The following is a 9,846-nucleotide window of genomic DNA, read 5'->3' on the forward strand; positions in this document are numbered from 1 at the left end:
ACCCAGTAGGTAACTCTGAAATGAACTGTGGCTTACTACATCAAAACCGTCGTCGCAGGATTGAGCAAGACAAATACCCGCCATTAGTTTTCTTCTTTGATGCTCGTTGATATCAAACATATAGGAAATCTTTGTTAATAAATTATTTGTGATTATATCGTACAACTGAAAATTTTATCATACATTGATGATCATATTTCCGAAGGTATGTAGCCAAACTTACGTTCACTCTCCCAAGAACCAAGAAGAAACTGTCATTTGCTGATTCGCCTTTTTAAATTCACCATTGATCACTTCAGAAATTTTTACTCATAAATTGATTATCAATGATCAATTCTTAGTTCAGTGGTAAGTTCTTCAAGCCTTCCGTAACTCTGCAAGTTTTTCCGACAGTTAAAAATTCTTCTCCTATGAAATGATGATAATGAATTTCAAATTGTTGTATTGATCGGACATTATGTTTTCAAACCATCGTGAATTACTGATTGTCTTAATCTCATAATCCGGCATAATTCGGAGTTTCCGTCAGTTCGACTGGTCAGTCGATTCTGGTGACGAGTTACTCCCCAATCTAATTCATGTGTTTTTCATGTGCGGAGTGCAATTGTCCAACTTTATGAACATGCGTCTACCGGAGAATTGAGATACAAACAGAGATGAATACTGTTGTTCGCTGGTAGGTTACTGGCATTAACCCCTTAATGGGATACTTCAGACCTCCCAGCATCTCCCCGCGGCACGTTTATGTGACCTTCGACGGTATGCGGTACTTATCTACGGCACTTGACTTGCTGGAAACTATACAACGTTTACAGACAGTGAGATTCCACTTACCGGGTTGCGGAAACGTAAATGAGTTTTGTTTTCTCAGATTTCAACATTTTCGTTCTACAAAATGCACGCATAGTTTTTATCGCCATCTGCACGCAACACCTACCTAAATGATTAAGATTCGACGAAGCGTGACATTAGATATAGTTTAAGCATGGAAATACGAAGCCACAATCTGATAACGGGTAAATGCCACAATCTGATAACAGTAAATGCCGTGAAGCAAAATCTATGAACAATTTGCACTCATTATAGTCGTGAAAAGCTGCTAACACTAATAATTGATTTTCTTATTTTTACTTACACGCAGAGAAATGAACTTGTTCAAAATAACAACAAAAACAGTTTGTGGATATTTAAATTTGATTTATGATGATTTCAAGCTAGAATATTATTGTTTTGAACCAATTTCTTCCTTCACATCAACAATGATATCTGCTTGATTCGAATCGAAATTACGATCTAGTCAAACGAAAATGAAAAAAAATTGTTCCGGACGAATTTATTGTTGAAATAAATCAACTATTTATTTCAATTCAACAAAAGTTGAGTTGATGTTATCGGTAATGTTTATGTTGATTCATTCCTGATATATTTTTATATAATCGATTGTTTAACTATGACCTAACTTGTGTACTGATACAACTAAGTTTACTGTATAATCGAACCGTCTTGGTTTTATTTCTTGTAAACCTATGCACTTTTTTCTCCCCGCAGTCAAAGTTTGTATGCGTTCGATAAGTAAAATTTTATCGAAAAGGCTTTTGATCAATTCAAGCGTATGTATTGATAATAATTGATATTATTTAAAGGTAAGTGTGAGCCTTTCTTCCTATTTACTTCCTCTTTCGATTATTACGGAGCCGCAAGAAAAATTTCTTCAACACTATCAATCGAAAGCTTGGATTTGAAGAACTTGTAAATTAATATAAATCGAAATATAAGTAGTAACAAAAATGACCTTTGAAATCAGTTTGAAAGAAATCATTTTATTCTTAAAAACATACAACAGTTTACGATTTTAACAGACAATAACGTTAACAAATTGTTTTATGTTCATTTATTTTAACTAAAAAGTTTGCAAATTTGAAGCACAAATACTATCAAAAGCTCGATCATTTAAAGCTGAGTTTTCAATTCGATTATCTGCGAAATTGTTTGTCAAGAAATTGACAGAAACGCTCAAGTAAAATGTTTGTTATTTTTATTAATATATTGATTGAAACTGAGAGGAATTGATTATCTTGTGTGGTAGTTTCAAGCAATAATATTTGCAGCACCAAACCAGATTTTCCTTTGTCACTATTTCATTGGAATAAATCGTTGTGTGAAAAAAAAATTACGGTTATTTTTGCAATGTTTTTCTCTGCGTGTTCACTATCATTGATTTTTCCTGTTTATTTTACGTGACACCCGCATATTCATTTATCTTGGTTCATTTTGACAGTCAAGCTCAGCGTTCATTTTTTTATGTGTGTAAAGTAGAGATCAAAATGGCGTGTACTGAAGGCAGATTAGAAGAGCTTCTATCGGATTTAGGAATAACACAACAATTATTGGAAATTTTCGATGGTAAAAATAGAGAAATGGTGTTTCATTTTATATTCATGCTTATTTATTCGAAACAAAATGTGATTGGGAATGATTCCTCTGATTTCCTCAGCATCACAATTAATATTCTTCGCGAATATCTAGAACCAACACAAACAATTTGGAAATATTCGGTGCTGTACAAATTAATTCAATCGTGGCGATTTCGAATAACCATCGATTTTTTTTGTAGGAATCAAAAATTGCTACTTTATTAACTTCACTTCAGTAAATTACAACAACCGTTAAATATAAATTCGGATTTTATTATGTCGATTGCATGTAATGTTAAATATAAGGAGACTGATTATTGTAATGTATATTTTTGACACTATTTTTTAATGATTCAATGTACCTGTTTCAAATAATTGAGTTTATGATAAGGAACTGTATGTAATTCATTTCGCTTCCACATCTCATCCAAGTCAGTCGATAAAACAACACCGCTAACGTTCGGGACGAAAGAAACCAAGCACAGTATTGTGTAGTGAACAATAGAACGACCTCGAAATGAGTGAACCAAACGAACAAAAGCTACCGCCGCACAGTGATGCCTCTCCATACAAAAGTTGGCAAAAACCATAAATACATCGATAAACGTCAGCTGGATGATTTTTTATTAATTATTCGAGGTATCTGAACATATTTCCATCTTGATAATGTATGAAAAAATATTCGATCCACCTAAAAGTGACATGATGCACCGTTCGCTACGGACAGGAAAATGACGACATTTTTTAATAAATTTACTTGTGTATTTTTTATCTCGAGATTGATTTGGAGCTTTCACTAATGTTTCAGATAATGATTAAACCTGTGTGGAAAATTTATACACTGAAAAAATTTTTTTTCCTTATACCTTGAAAACATAAATTTTCTCCAAAAGGGCTTATCTTATTATGTTTATGTTTTGATATGTTGTAACTTACAGTTGATGACGTTTATTGCACTATGAGTAAAGATGGGAGAGTAACAAACGAAAAAGTGTTTTATTTGTTTTTCACTAAAAGATTGATTTTTGGGAAATGTTCTGCATTTTGCATTTTTTTAAGTTTTGACTCGATTTTATGAAAGAACACAAACTTTTCAATAAAAGAAGTACAAAACAGAATTTGGCTGAATACTTTTGGTTTACTAATAATAGTGGATTTTTGTTATGTTAAATTATCTTATTAAACTATGTAAAATGAAAAACGACAAAAAAATGACGCTGAGCAAACATGCATAAAGTGGTTTTCGCGGTTCAAATTTAGGATTTTTTTATATGAACTACAAGAAAGTTCCGGACAACTGAAAAACTGCATGTGGTGGGATCGACTGGGTGCTATTTATTATAAGTTACTCAAATTAGGTGACACCATCACTGGTTCCATATACATATTACACTTGCTGTGTTTGGACAGAGCATTGCATTAAAAGCGGACGCAATATGAAGATCTTCATGGTATAGTATTTTTGCTACATGACAATGCAAGACTCCATGTTTCGGACATTTTTTTTTGTAATTTTCTGCCCAGTCGCCATTTTTTATTAGACATTGTTCCATACGGTTGCCATTTGCTCCAATCCATGGCGCATAACTTGTCAGGTCAGTTTCAAAAACTACGACACCACCAAAAATTGGATCGATTCATTCGTCGAATCGGAGAAAAAGGAATTTTTCAAACGTGGTATCCGAGTATTACCAGAAAGATGACAGAAAGTAGTACTTAACGATGGACTATACTTTGAAAAACGGTACTGCAATACTCTCACTAAAATCATGAAATTTATCAGAAAAAACGGTACTAATTTATTCCCACGCCTGATATATTATAAACAGATTTATATAACGACATTTATATAGGTGTTTCATGTTATGTATTTTATAAATATTCTGATTTTATTTATTACATAGCCGTTTATTTAAATTTTACTCGCACCGACTTCATTTACAAAAGTATAGCCCTTGTTTCTGTGATTTTTATTGTCGACCTCGCAAACAATTGAAAATAACCTTCAAGGTGCAGAGATGTGCAGGATCGCATAGTGGCTTTCTAAAAGTAGAGAAAAAATGCTATAAAATCAAATACTATTGAACAGTGGCAGCCCTTTCCTACCTATATAGAACTCTAATCGCAAAACATCATCATTACGCCATATATTTAGTATGGAAGGATGAAAAGAAAGTTTACAATACCCTATGTTTGAGAGCATATGGAGAGATTATTTCTTATTCAAAAATGTTTATACTTTAAACTGTAATCCTTCACTTATCTGAGAATTCAAAAAAATTAATACCGTGCAGGAAAAAAATATTTTTTGTTTTCGCATTTCTGCCACCTTGGCATCACTGTGCGCCGGTACGAAAGAATACAATTATTGTTGACTTCAGGCAGTGCCAAATTCGACCTTCGATACGAGAACTTGAAGGTTTGCTTAAGGAGCAAATGCATCTTGACATTAAACGTGTGCATTTACTTCAATGCAACAACACAAATAATGTTGTTTACATCCAGTTCTATAAAGAGGTGGATGCAATTCAATTCGCAAAAGACAATAATAATGTACATTATGTGGAGCACGAGAACACTAAGTACAACATTCCAGTATATATGGAAGATAGTGCTATAGAAGTGCGTGTGCATGATCTTCCCTCAAGCGTCATCGATCCTAATATTCGTAAAACTATGTCCCAACACGGAGAGATTATCTCTATCGAAAAAGAAAAGTGGAAGAACTTTTTCCACGGTATTCTAAATGGCGTACCTGTGTTACGCATGCGCTTGAAAAACCCTATACCTTCTTATGTAACTTTTGGTCAGGATACAAGAATCCGGTGCAAATCACTTGTTACCTATGACAATCAGATCGCCACATGTCAATATTGTCAAAAAGCTGTTCATTACGGTAAGCCATGTGATAAACTGGACAAGGAGACAACCACACCAAAGGACAACGGTGCTTCCTTCACACCAACCCCAAGCAGCACCAGTACACCTGTGACAGTCACCAACAACAGTGAAGTATCCCCTTCAACGAAACCATCCAACGTAACCCCTATAGAACAAAGTACACCAGCTGCAGTTAAAAGCTTACCATCCAACCAACCAGCAACTGCAAACAATGTACAACAAGGCGCATCTACAGCAACTAGCAACGAAATCAACAACAATAACACGGCAATGGATGACGAGACGAAGCACGAACAAACTGCCCCTCAATCCTCGCAGGAGGGAAAGCTCCCTAGAAAAAGGGTGACAACGAGATCCAATACAAAAAATTTTTCAGCTAAAAACTCAGCTCAATCGGCCACGTAAAGCTTGTACTGAAAAAGGCCTGAATAAAAATATCTTTTATAAAATAACTGTATGTAATCAGCCAAGAATTGCAGGTAATTAGTGAATAATTGCAAGTTACTGCGATCATTTACTTCATTTTTTAGAATTGACTTATTTGATAATTACCCAATATCAGTTAACAAAATTGAAGAACAGTCCAGTTTCTATTTTCGAATGAATTTTATTGTCTAATGTAATGAAATCAAACAATGAATGTTTATAATGAATTAAAACGTTTGATGTTTTACTGTTATTTCGATAGTAGCCTTATTTTCAAACAATGATTTCTGATATATTATATCGTGGAAATCCCATATGAACAAACATGAAAAAACATACTTTTGACGAGTATATTAAATTTCATTTATTAGTTCGTTATTTAGGTTTTGCAAAAACGTTTCGTATAAACTGCTTGTGAAACAACGTAACTTTTGCGTGTAAGTTTTGTAACATGAGAGTTCATGAATTCATTTCGTTCTATCAGTTACCCCTTTTAGGTTTTGCACGAACATGCCATAACCTCACAAAAGTTAACAAAATGAATCAATTTTGACAGCTATCAGTGGTTTGTTTATGTGTTCATTGCGTTCATTCTAATTTGAACACGTGTTTATAGATATGTAAACAAACCACTGATAGCTGTCAAAAGGTGAACTTGATTCATCGGCAATTCATTGGTAGTTCATTCGAGTGGTCATCGTGCAAAACCTAATTAGGTTTTTCACGAATATGCCATAACCTCACAAAATTCTTTTTTTGACAGTCGACGTGCACTTGTTTACAGTTTAAAAGTTCATCAGAGGTTCATCGTTCGAATGTAAAAATTGCAAGTCGCCTCACACTAAACAGATTCATACATAACAGATCGGCTGAAAAGTTCGTATCGTTTCTATGAGAGGGCGCCACTAGAATTAAATCCATACCATTTTCAGTTAGTACCAACCTTCAAAAGATACGTGTATAAATTTGACAGCTGTCTGATTATTAGTTTGTGAGATATTGCATTTTGAGTGAAGCTACTTTTGTAATTGTGAAAAAAATGGAAAAAAAAGGAATTTCGTGTGTTGATGAAACACTACTTTTTGATGAAAAAAAGTGCCGCCGATACCAAAAAATGGCTTGATGAGTGTTATCCAGACTCTGCACCGGGCGAAGCAACAATTCGTAAGTGGTTTGCAAAATTTCGTACTGGTCATATGAGCACCGAAGACGATGAACGCAGTGGACGTCCAAAAGAGGCTGTTACCGATGAAAACGTGAAAAAAATCCACAAAATGATTTTCAATGACCGTAAAGTGAAGTTGATCGAGATAGCTGACACCCGAAAGATATCAAAGGAACGTGTTGGACATATTATTCACGAATATTTGGATATGAGAAAGCTTTGTGCAAAATGGGTGCCGCGTGAGCTTACAATCAAGACTATGCACCGTGTCACAAGTCGATGAAAACCATGCTGAAATTGAACGAATTGGGCTTCGAATTGCTCCCTCATCCACCGTATTCTCCAGATTTGGCCCCCAGTGGCTTTTTCCTGTTCTCAGACCTCAAGAGAATGCTCGCTGGTAAAAAATTTAGAAGCAATGAAGAGGTAATCGCTGAAACTGAGGCCTATTTTGAGGCAAAGGACAAATCGTACTACAAAAATGGTATCGAAAAGTTGGAAGATCGCTATAATCGCTGTATCGCCACTGATGGCAATTATGTTGAATAACAAAAACGAATTTTGGCAAAAAAATGTGTGTTTCTATTAAACGATACGAACTTTTCAGCCGAACTGTTATATCGCTCCTTGATGCTGGAAACACATACAGGGCAATCTTTTTAGTTCTTTTCACTGTGGAATACGTTTTTAACAGGCACTTTTTCGCCATTTTTCAATTTTTAACTTGCAGTCGCAAAACAAAACAAGTACACGGCAACTGTCAAAGATGAACTTGATTCATCGGCAGTTCATTTATGTCGACATCATGCAAAACCTAATAAGGGCTACGTGAAAAGTTGAATTGAGAAAAACTACATATGTTTTCACGTTGTATTGAAGTGCGGATTTATTTGAGTATACAGTTATAAGCTGTGGTAGATTAGGTCACTACGATGTGGAAAAATAGCACTGTAAATCCTTAAATCGGATGTGGGCAAGGTTGATCAAGACGATCAAGTTAAACAAAATTCAAGTAGTATTTATGGGTGGCACCGAACTCCCATGGACTGAGTTATTCGGAAAAATGCACTCAAAAAACTAATCACATCATAGTTACGTGAAAATTCATGTGAAAATTTCCACACTGCTTTTCACGTAGGTTTTATTAGACTGCCATTTTGAAGCTGTTTAGTGCATAATCCAGTAAGAGTTATGCGTTTCATAGATCACATTTGAATACCAGAGAATTGTTTCAAATATTGATTAAAGTCATATGGAGATTTTCTCAGATTTTCATTAAAATTCATAGGATTTTTACCATGAAAAACATTTATTTTAGAAAAAAAGCATTTCAGAAAAATAGCATTCAATGGCTCGAAAAACCACCAGTAACCGATAACATCGTTTATTTCATAGGCAATATACATAAGTTTTTCTTCGCCGTAGCATCCACAATACATAGTACTTTACACCTAATACATTTCGAATATCATATTAGTATGTTGGTATTCATAAGTTAATCTAAACACTAAATACATTTATTTTGTACATGATATTATGATTATTTAGGTTTGTTTGTATTAGTTCATTGATTTTATTCAATAGAATATAGCTGGTTATTGGTTGAACTCATGGAAGAGAAAACAGTCTAACATAAAATAAAATTTAAATTGGAACTCCAATGCACAGTGGTCCGAAACGGAAAATTAGCGTGACAAAAATATTTTCACTATTAAATATTAGTTTTATGTAGTTGGTGTCTTCACAAAAGTTGTTTGTAATCAAATGGCGCTCCTTTTGATGGAAAATGTTACTAGGGTGGTCCTCATTTAGATTGAAATCTGAAATCTAACTTTCTTAATTGAACTTAAAAATGATTTTGTTGTACAATTAAATTGCAGGAAATTTTATTTTGAGCAACTTTTCTGCAACTTTTGAGCAACTTTTCTTTTAGGATTGATTTTATTTTGGCCCACTTTGTAAAAATAACCACCAAAAGTTTTACTATCTTTGAAAAAGCCTTCCACAATAGGTAATTTGAAGTGATTAGCTTTTAATTGATGCAACATGGGTATCTAATTTTCATATTCTTTTTCCCCTTACAATCTTCTGTTGAAATTGTTAAAAAAAACGAAAAACAGTTCATATAAAAACCCCAATCGAATAGTTGTACCACACTTCAACCGAGAACATTAAAAAAACAACTAGGGTAAAGTGTTATAATATGCCCCCCTTAAGAAAACATTGAGATATTTCCAAGTGTATTGATATATTTTCCTCTAGAATGTAAGTGTTTCATTGTAATACGGACGAGGAACATAATTTTCTATGATTCCAATAGAAAAGATGAGAATTTATTGATATAAACACATTTTCCAAAGCGCCTACGTTCTTAGTTTTTTTCGCTCGCCTCAGACATAATGCCCCAGCAGCCGTAAAATATGTCTCACAACAAATCAGTGGCATGACACACAACAAAAGACATTTTATCCCACAACAATGATGCATTATGCTTCTTGAAATGTCCATAAAGTTACTGTTTTGAGATAATCAGTACGTCAAAGAAATGGCGGATAAAACATCTATTTAGTCGAAGCAAAACCTTACATCGAAAAGCTGTCAAATGAAATTTTTAGTTTTTTCATACTTTCCTGCAAACGACAACCACCAAACTTGCATAGCAGATAGATCCTACGAAAAGATAGTGTTAGTGATAAAACTTTGGTTCAGAAAAGTCTTCAATGCTTAAGAAAGGAAAGGGGGCATTTTGGCTAGCAGGGGCGCTTTATAAGACTTTCCCCTAATATTTTAGTTGCATTGCGATCGCGGCTCGCTTCATGCACCAGCTTGGTGTTGTTTTTTACCATCAAAATGTTGTTGATAAACATTTAGTGAAACGTGTTGATTGCAAAAACTGTCACATTATTGCGTAGGTAAATTTTCAACAATAACATGTTTTGT

The sequence above is a fragment of the Malaya genurostris genome, chromosome 3 (genome assembly GCF_030247185.1).
Source record: "Malaya genurostris strain Urasoe2022 chromosome 3, Malgen_1.1, whole genome shotgun sequence".
Lineage (NCBI taxonomy): Eukaryota > Metazoa > Arthropoda > Insecta > Diptera > Culicidae > Malaya > Malaya genurostris.